The sequence below is a fragment of the Elaeis guineensis genome, chromosome 9, assembly GCF_000442705.2.
Source record: "Elaeis guineensis isolate ETL-2024a chromosome 9, EG11, whole genome shotgun sequence".
NCBI classification, from domain to species: Eukaryota; Viridiplantae; Streptophyta; class Magnoliopsida; order Arecales; family Arecaceae; genus Elaeis; species Elaeis guineensis.
In genome coordinates, this window is record NC_026001.2 from 30412805 (window position 1) to 30424070 (window position 11266).

The 11266-nt window shown below is 35.4% G+C and overlaps 1 pseudogene; it reads right to left on the reverse strand.

Annotated features, from left to right (window-relative positions):
- Nucleotides 1-2640: 2640 nt before the first annotated feature.
- The window catches only part of LOC105035812 (putative pentatricopeptide repeat-containing protein At3g49142), a 28370-nt pseudogene continuing 19744 nt past the window's right edge, over nucleotides 2641-11266 (reverse strand).

Below are 11266 nucleotides of genomic sequence, written 5' to 3' on the forward strand. Positions count from 1 at the left end.
GTGGAGGAAGTGGCGCACAAAAGAAAGGGATCGCGTAGAGATTTGTTAACCATTCAAATTCAAACATTCTTTGAATTTGAATAGCCAACCAACCTTATCATTATCCATTCAAAATGGCGCACAAAGAAGAGGTGTGGGAAGATTTCTGCGTGGGAGAAAATTCACAAGAACTCGTTTCTCATGAATTCAAATGGGCACAGGTGAGGTGAGGTGGCGCAGGGAGATAAGTCAAGGTGGTTTGAAATTTTAAAGTAATCTAATTGAACCAACCATATTAAAATAGATTAGGCAAAATTAGACTAAATTAAACCCAACACAATTAGGCTTAATTAAGCTCAATAAAATTCTAATCAAATCAAAAATTGACTAAGCCAACCTCTGATCAAATCAGGGACCAAACCACCTCGGCGATTAGGTCAACTCTTAACCTAATCGGGTCAAACCCAACTGAATCCAATTCAATTGGACTTGATCCAAAAATAATTACTCAATTAAATTGAGTTAATTAGTGATCAAATTACTAAACTGAGTCCAAATCCAATGGGCAATCGGGTATCAAAGTCCATCGATATGAAATCTTGATCGAAGAGTCCCAAACTAGTGGGACTCTTGATCTCGATACCCAAAATATGTGGAACTCGTGATCAGAGAATCCTGATTCTCAATCACAGAGTCTCTGAGTATTAAGACTCTTGGTCAAAGAGTCCCAGTCCAGTGAGACTCTTTATCAGCCATCAGATCAGATAGGAACCTCTAATGTGTGTGATCCCGCAGGTTCGAACCTAAGTCGATAGTACAGGAACCAATTCCTGTACTAATCGAAGTGACCATCTAGCAATAGTACCCACATCCGGATAGGTCGAATAGTTGCAATCGCAATATTCAGAACCGATGCGAATATGGTTACTATATAATTCATCCCTTTTGACCCCTGTGTATAGGATGACTCAGGGTTAAACTGTCAACCCTGATTAGATCATCCGAATCGTACTCAACTCAAACAGTCCTGTGACTCCTCACTAGGACTACTAGGATCAAAATTTTGCTAAATTGAAATACGACTGTACACTACTCCTGAACTGGAGTGATCAATCCCATCTTGACATATGCACCGACAAGTCAAGTACTTGACTACACCCAGCAACCTTCCGTCACTGAATTAGAAATTTAGGTAGTTCAGTGCCTAAGTGTAGTGAGTTGCTTGCAAGTCACCATGGTGGTCTCAGGTCGGAGGGACATTTATACCCATATCCCATCGGAGTAAATCTTGACAGCAGAATATGCTCCGAAGTCGATCACGTTCAGTGCAGATGTACCCTTACATCTCACCTGTATGCCATACCAGTGTCTCCACATTTCTTGGTTAAGAGAACAACCAACCCATATGGCACACAACGACTTATGCTTGATAAACATTATTATCCTTGGTAACAACGTATCATTTGGTCGCGAACAGGTTTAAGGACTAAACGATAAATCCTCCTTTGTTGAGTCTAAATAGTCCTAAGGACTTCACCACAACACAGGAGTTCATTAGAAGATGAAATAATTTGTGATGAAAATATCAAAATAATTTTTATTTATTTATAATTCATATACTAATACAAAAAGGAGTACAACCGTCAACAGGCTGACGATTGGCTTTGGGATACTATTCCCAATAGATGATACTTAGTATCTTATACTTGATGCATATAACTATTTTTTATGTCATTGTTAAGTACTACTATTTTGTATTGAATGATTATAAATTTTCAGAGAGGAAACATAGGACCAACATAATTTTTTAGAGAAAAAAAATATATGTTCCAAAAGAAAAATATTAAATTATTATTATTATTATTATTATTATTATTATTATTATGTTTTATTAATTTTTTTTATCATCATTTAAGTAGAGCCCGCTGCATAGCGTGGGTTATTTGTTAGTTTTGTACACTAAACTTCATGACCTTCAAAATTAAATTTTTTAAAAAAAAATAGTAATGCATCATCCTGAAATGGGAAGATGTAGAATAAGTATACTAGAGGAGGTTTCTGATGTCACACCTACACCAAAGAAAAAAATTAAGAACCCAATTGGTTGGTAAGGTGCACATTCCAAGGTCTTCAAAGTAATCTCCCCTGGATAAATAAGAATGTTTGATTTGTTTCTATATACCATAAACATGAAAGAAATTTATATAAATTGAGTGGATAATTTGCAAAAGGAATTGGAAAAGCCCAATGGGTAGAACATGTAAAAACTGATAGAAAATAGCAAAAAGATCAATATAAAACACACAAATATATGTAGATAAGATAAAACTTTCCCTCAAAATGATGGATTTTATTAGTTAATGAGGTCAGACTTCCAGCTTTGCAACTTCCAACATGTCTCTAGGAGACATGCAAACAAGCTCCAACACCACCTCCAATGCTGCTTCAATTCACATATGCAGTTGTCTTTTACATGGATAGAAACATCTAAATTTTGAGGTTGTGGCTTTTTATTTCCTATTAACAAACATTATATGCAAATAGATTTCATAGGTCATGCAGTGTAAGAAAGGGTGGGACATAAGAGATCAGCTCATGGAACTAACTTGAAAGCTCATTTGTGTTACTAGGCATTCCACAGAGGGGGGAAAAAAGAAACATCAAACCTCTGCAAATTTGACAAGAATGAATCATATAGGAGTCCCAGGGCTCATGATGCTCGTGTCAACTGCATTCAAGTCTCTGGCTGTGAGAGGGCAGTGCAGCTTCCTTAGTTTCATCTTCAGCATCATGAAGAGCAAATTCCACCAGAGGAACATAACCTTGCTGTTTCATCTCTGCCAGCATTTCTTGTAGGAAAGAGTGTATCTCTGGAGACTGTGGATGGGACCTGTCACCAACTCCAAACTTATAAACTTGGTTATCAAACTCAACCATACTAAACCCCTGTACTCACTTTTCTTCCCACCATCAACTTCCTCACTCTCTCAACATCACTCCACCTCGACTTAGCAGCATAAATATTCAAGAGATGAACATAATACCCAGAATGGTTAGTGTTTAACTCAAAGATTCTATCTGCAATTCTTTCTGCTAAATCTAAATCACCATGGATCTGGTGAGCACCAAGCAGAGACCCCCATAAACTAGAATCAGGATCCATGGGCATGTGTTCTATAAGCTCTTGAGCTTCATACAACTTCCCTGCATGTCCAAGGATGTCCACCATGCATGCATAGTGATATAGCTTTGGCACCACTCCAAATGTATCACTCATCGAATGTGTTAGATGTGTACCTTAGAAGCCAATCTTGACTGATGCATATATTTTTCTAAGATATATTTTTATACTTGTCAGGTAATTTTTTATGACCAATCATGTTGTACGTGTCCATGATTTATCCTAAAAATTAACTAAAATAATTTTGTATATTCTTAAGATGTTGAAAATTTGAGACATACATCATTAATGGTTAATTTCTAAATGCTCCCGATCGTAGGATCGTCACGGAGGATAGTAATCAATCTATTTAAGATTGATACATGGATCATCTTTCTTCTAGACAGATGATTCTTGAGTCTGCAGCATGGAGACACTGGGATGAGAGTGCAGGTGGTTGTTAGAGAATAACTTGCACTGAGATAACCAATATGAGAAATCACTTGGATGTCTACTCACTCATCAATAGTTTTCTCGATGCTGCAGTGGTGTGACTGATCTTTTGACCTACGGTGTGTTGGCTATTCACAGCGAGGCTACTTAGTTTGACTGCACATTCTTTTGGTTTTTAGCCATTCGAGTCCTTACTGTGTATGTTGGCTATTGTAGATTCAGATTCGCTGTTTTGAGTAGGATGCACCTAGATAGAATCTATCGATCTTAGTAAAAAAAGAGTAGCCCTATGTGATTCACAAGACTGAGTTCAGAAAATTTCTGACTAGAGCAAGAGTGAATACTGAAAAAAAAATTTCATGGATTTTACAAGTGAACTCGAGTCGAACCAATCTTGCATATGGCTGACGATGGGGTTTGACGAATTTTTTATGACCTCCATTAAGTCGGGACTCATGATAGAAAGACTAAATCACACGATAACTGCACCTAGAGATTCATACTTTCATTCTACTGGATTGCCACTACATACTAGTAGATATCATTGGTAGATTGTGGGACTCATCGGGTGTCGTCTAGATGATCGATGACCCTCGAAGGACAGAGTCAGAATTTTTTAACTCATTGAAAGGAGTTTCGATGATATTATAATGAAGATCACAATATATTTCACTATCAGACAGAATGAAACTGATGGAGTCACACACAAAAGAGATTCTTATCCGATCAGATGGCTGATCGATGATTATGAATTATTGAAGGATAAAATCATCAATATAATTGATGATTAACTTTATGCAAATATTATAATTAGGTAATTCACTAAGTGTTAGTGAATCATGGGAGGATTAATTAGTAATTAGATTGCTAATTGGCTTAATTAGATTAAGCATTGAGATTCAGATTAGGTCTAATTGAACTGGATTCAGTTTGACTTGGATTGGATTTGATTAGATCAAGCCTAATTGTGAGGGAGATTAATTCTTGTTTTGATCAAGACTTAAGTTCAATCAATTTCTGATTAGATAGGGATTTAATTGAGGAGATTGAGTTTCTAATTTGGTTAGGGTGCCTTCTCCCCTTGTGTTCAAACTAGATAAGATTTGGTTTGATACAAAAAAGGAAACCCAGAATCTCAAAACCCTGGGACTCCTCAATGATTTGGTTTGAGTCATGATCCTTATCCTTTCCTAATATGAATATGATTCAAATCAAAATGCTAAGGCAGGTGGTTTCATGATGAGTCATGATTCTTATCCTTTCCTAATATGAATATGATTCAAATCAAAAAGATAAGGTAGGGTGTTTCTTGATAAGTCATGATCCTTATTTCCTTCTTGTTTTGAATTTAATTCAAATCTAGATAAGAAGATAAGAAGGAAACCAATCAGGGATTTTATGAAAACTTTTGGTGGCACCCCCTCCTCCAAACCCTAATCCCTAGCCCCTCTTATTAAAAGGGTCCAATACTTGGATGCCTTAAGTAAGAAAAAAATAAGAAAAAAACTAGCCCTCTTTCTTCCTCCTCCCGTTCTCCCTAGTTCTCAAGAGAGTCCGTAAGATCTATGAGAGAACAACCTTGGTCATCAAAGAAAAATCTTCTGCAAAGGAGATAGCACCCCGATGAAGACATCTACCTCTGGTCGGGATGAGTTATCGTGTGGATACCTATGGAGGCCGGGCACGTGCATGGCTAAAGGAACCTGTTCAGATCCACGAACATCGACTGCGGTGTAGATCGACCTATGCAAAAGTATTGAGATTCGATCTCAATATTTTCTCTTTTATTTTTTAGATTATGTGCATGTCATAGATCCAGGGGCTCAGGTAGTATATATTAGATCTATTGCATATAGGGTTAAAGGGGTTTAACCTAGATCTATTTTCCACTGTGATCAAAAATCATTTTGAAATTCATACATGCAACCTACCCATTTTCTTACGATGGTATCAGAGCCATTGGATTTTTTTAACATGTGTAATCTGATTTCTGATTTAGATCTGAAAGTATGAGTGGTTTAAAATTGATCTTGTGCTGATATAAGGTTGTCCTGATATAAGGTTAACTCTCTATATTGAAAAGGTTGTCCTAGCACAAGATTGATAGTTTTTGAAAAATTATTTTTGAAACTTTTAAATCAATCTTTTAGATTTGAAATCAGATATATTTAATCATATTAGATATAAAATTAAAATAATTAAAAATTTACATCAGACTAATATAAGGTTGTCCTAATATAAGGTTTACCTCCTATATTGAAAAGGTTATCCTAGTTCGATATAAACCAATTTTTAAAAAAATATTTTTAAAATATTTTAATCTTTATTTTAGATCTAATTTTACATGTATAAGATATATGTTTTATTGATTTTAGATCTAAAACTTAATATATATGTATGATATATGGTTGTAGTTTAGATCTCAAACTGCATGCATGTGAGACCTGCTTTAAATATAGATCCTTTAATACATATGTTAGATATGTATTTTGATTTATTTTAGATCTAGATATTTATGCATATATTGATATGTATTTTTGATTAGTTTTAGATCTGAAAATGATGTATATAATATATGGTTTGTACACCCATGGTTTAAAACTTACTTTTCAGTCAAACCTTAGATCTAAAATCATAGGATATTTATTTTTTGTTGCATGGTAAAGTTGTTTAGATTTGAAAATTATTTTTTATCTAAATTAGAACTTTAAATGATGTTAAAAAAATTTCAAAATATAAAATTATAGCTGGCATGTCTATCGAGCGGACTCGATTTCTACTCGAGTCGACTCGTTCTTATTGGAGTCGACTCAAATCTGTAGGCCAAGGCTTACCATTCCTACTCATCTTAGATGAGCTGACTCGAGATTCAGGGTGAGTCGACTCGTGTCTACGGACAGTAAAATTATATGTGATGTAATATTAATTGGTTTAGATTAAAAATTATTTTGACATCTAAACTGAACCCATATCTATAATGCACTTAATTGAGAATTAAGATTTAAAATTAAAGGATCTAAAAATTATGAATTTAAGATCTAAATTTTAATTGTATAAAACATGAACTTGGGTATGGGTTAAACTAATTAGGTCTAGAGATTAAACTACAATAGAGTCTATGATTAGATCAGGTTAAAATCCTTTCCTATTTTGAGCAGTTGATTGGGCTTAATCAAAAGTTGATTAGGACTAGATCAAAGGGGTTCAAAATTGAGTTTAGTTTTAATTGATTCAATTGATTCACATATGATGTAAATTAATTAAATCAAGATCGAATTTAGCTCAGTGGTTTAAGCCCAGGTCTATAAGTTAATCTGATCGACTCTAATCAACCAATTTGGTGTTTAAGGCAAGTCTTGGATGGTGGTTCTTTAATTGATTTCATTGTCTGACCTGATCAATTCGTTGATGTCTAAGAAAAGTAATGGGGGACTCTCACTTATCTTCACTTACCTGACCATTTTGGAAGATTATGTTTTGTATAAGGTTACTTGTTGATTCGAGTTCATCCATGCTGACTAGGTTGGTCAGACATGAGATGATGTGCTAACCTAAACTAGATTAGTTATCTACATCAGTTGTATGTGACTATTAGAAGAGATCTGAACCTAAATTTTTTCATTAAATATTAAGTCTACTAGTCTTCCACCATTGTAAAGATATGGGTGTCTTTTCTGACGTTGATCGTTCTCAGCTGGTTATAGTGGTTCGGTTGCATCGGAAAGGCACAACCACTCTATTGGCATTAGATGCCTCAGGGTAAAGATTGTTGGGATGCGCAGGGATTTCATGTATGCATTTTCAAAATTCTACAGTAAAAAATATTAGATTAAACTATTTAATCTATAAATACATGCATAAGATCTGATCTTAAAACTTTCACAAATAGATCTATGACATGAATTTATATGCATAAAAATTTAAATTTAAAATAATAAGCATGTGAACTAAAAATCAGCATTCAGTAATAGATCTAATCTACTACTTCAGGATTTCGAATCCAATACCTGAGCATGGGTAGTCAAACTCCACGATCAAGAATGTAAATTCGAAAGTCCTCTCTAATTGCTCATAGCCGTACAAGCATCCGACCTCTACGGATGGTCCATCGAAGCTCTTGAACCGATCAGCCCTCCGCGGGAGTGCTAGCTCACGTAGTTGGCTTCAGATGATAGATCTAATTTGATCTCTTTCTTCGATCACCTCAAATATTTTCAATGTCAAAAATAGATTAGAGGAAGATGGTGGATGGTAGAAAAAAATTTGATGAAGATTTTCTTCTCTTTGATTTTTTTTTCATCCAAAAATTTTAGAACAGTTCTAGGTCTCTCACTCGAGAGGAGATCGATCTCCTCCTTTGTTCATGCTAAAGAAGGTAGAAGCCCATCGAAACCTCATGCCCCAAGAAGGGTATTTAGCTCCTTTTTCCCTCTGATATCTCATAGTGAAAACCTCAAATTTTTTGGCACACAAAAATGTGAGCTTTTTATGATTGTCGCACAAATCAGGTCAGATAGGATGGGGGTGGAGTTTGTTGCAATTCAAACCATTTTGAATTTTAATTTAACTCTAATTTTTTCTCACTTTTATTTGACTTAAAGAGAAACCTACCAGAGAATTTTGGATGTAGAAAACATATGGGAGCTCTTCCTTTTTGTCACACAAAACAAGCTCCTTCACAAGGGGTCGGTGAGTGGGATGATAGGGATAGGTTTTTGAGTTTATATTCAAACTTTTTGAATTCAATTTAAAATAAACCTTATCCACTCTAAAGAGGACAACACAAAAGGGTTTAGCTTCAGGTCTTCTCACACACAAACTAATTTTGTGCGATGAGAAAAGGATGAGTCTTTCTGGGTGGCGCAAGGGAGAGAGTCCCATTCATTTGGGACTCTAGGATTTAACCAATTGGATTTCTTTCAAACCCAATCCAATTAGACCCAAATAAAATATGATAAATCTAATATAATTAGGCTCTAATAATTTTAATTAAATTTATTCAAATCAATAAATTAATTGAGCTATAGATCCGATTAAATCAGGATCATTTCTCCCTTATCGATTAGGTCATCTCATAACCTAATTAGACCTAACTTGATTGAATCCAATTCAATCAGACTTGATCCAGACTTTAATGCTCAATCAAACTAAGTTAATTAGTGATCTAATCACTAATTAATCATCCATTAATGATAGAGTTTCAGTCCAGTAGGACTCTTCAGTAGAGTCTCCGTCCAGTGGGACTCTTCACTAAAGTCTCAATCTAGTGAGACTCTTCAGATTAGCCATCTGATCGGAGAGAAATTTTTAATGTGTGTGATCCCATAGGTTCGAACCTAAGTCGGTAGCATAAGAATAAATTTTTATACCAATCGGAATAACCATCTAGCAATGGTACCCGACATCTGGATAGATCAAATTTATGCAATACTCAAGAACCTACTTGGATATAGTTATCGTATAATTCATCCCTTTGACCCTTGATGTTAGGATAACTTAGAGTTTAAATTATCAACTCTTAACAGTACATCCATTATATATCTCAACCTAATAAATCCTGTGACTCCTCACAAGGATTGCCCTGGCTAAGGTCTTACTAAATTGAAACACAAAGCATTCTCTTTAATCCTTTGGAGTGGTCAATTCTATCTTAACTCACGCACCGACTTCACAAGTACTTGACTGTATCTAGAAACCTTTCGATCTTAAATTAAAAATTCAGGTAGTCTGGTATCAAGACACAGTGAGTTACTTGTAAGTCACTGTGGTGATCTTAAGTCGGATGGACACTTATACTCATATCCCTTTGGAGTGACTCTTGACAACAGAATGCTCTAAAGTTGGTCACGTTCAGTAAAACGTACTCTCATATTTCATCTACATGCCATACCAGTGTCTCCACACTCGGTTAAGAGGACAACCAACCTATATGGCACACAACGACTTATACTTGATATATCTACCGTTCCAGTAATAGCATATCATTTGATCGCGAACTCATTTAAAGACTAAACGATAAATTCTCTTTTATCGATTTAAAATAGTCCTAAGAACTTTCATCATAACACAGAAGTTCGATATTGAAAATGTACAAGTTTATGATAAAAAATTATCAAATAAATATTTTATTAATAAATTTATATATAATTACATTAATTAGCACAACCGTTAACAGCCTGACGTTTGACTTTGAGACATATTTTCTAACAACTCCCACTTGTACTAAAATCAATCGATACAGTATCGTATACCCATCTTCATTTTGTGATCTTCGAACTCCTTTACCGCAAGGGCTTTAGTGAATGGGTCAACTAGGTTCTCCTTTCCGTCGATCTTCTGAAGGTCGACGTCACTTCAATCCATGATCTCTCAGACAAGATGGTAGCAATGCAGAATATACTTCGTCCACTGATGTGCCTTTGACTCCTTTACTTGAGCTATGGCTCCAGTACTGTCACAGTAAAGTACAACTGAACCATCAATAGAGAATGCCACTTCTAGCTCTATGATGAACTTTCTCAGCCACACAGCTTCCTTTGCAGCATCGGATGCCGCAATGTATTCCGCCTCACATATTGAATTGGTTACGGTGTATTGCTTGAAATTTTTTCAGCAGACAGTCCTACCATTTAGGGTAAAGATATATCCAGACATACTTTTGCTATCATCACGATCTGACTAAAAATTAGAATCAGTGTATCCCATGAGTTTCAAATCAGATTTTTCATAAACGAACCACTGGTTCTTAGTATTTTTCAAATACTTAAGGATAGTTTTTATAATTTTTCAGTGGTTTTCATCCAGATCTGATTGGTATCTGCTCACTACTCCTAGTGAGTATGCTACATCCAATCTCGTACATGTCATGGCATACATTATAGAACCCACAATGGAGGCATATGAAATTCTACTTATACGCTCTCTCTCTTGAGGGATTGTCGAACAATCCTTCTTCGAGAGAGAAATTCTATGGCCTATCGGAAGATAGTCTTTCTTGAAATTCTCTATGCTGAACCATTTCAGCATGGTATCTATGCATGTTGATTGGGAGAGTCCGAGCAGCCTCTTAGATCTATCCCTATAGATCTTCATCCCTAGAATATAGACTGTTTCTCCTAGATCATTCATGGAGAATTGCAACGATAGTCACACTTTTTATTCTTTATAATGCAGGGACATCATTTTCGATTAAAAAAATATCATCCACATACAAAATAAAAAATATAATTACTGAACTATTAGCTCACTTATATATACAGAGTTTCTCTCCATTCTTAACGAAGCCATACGTTCTGATCACCTTATCAAAACGTATGTTCCAACTTCAAGATGCTTACTTCAATCTATAAATGAATCTCTGAAGTTTGCACACCTTGGACTCATCTGAGGATGTGAACCTTTCAGATTGCATGATATACACCTCTTCGTTCAGCTCTCTATTTAGAAAAGCTGTCTTCACATCCATTTGTCAAACTTCATAGTCTAAGTATACCACTATCGCAAGCATGATCCGAATGGACTTGAGCATTGCCACAAGAGAAAATATCTCATCATAGTCAATGCCATAATGTTGACGATACTCTTTGACAACCAAACAAGCTTTATAGATCCCCACCTTCCTGTCTGCGCTTCTTTTCCTTTTGAAGATCCACTTACACCCTATGGGTTTTACCC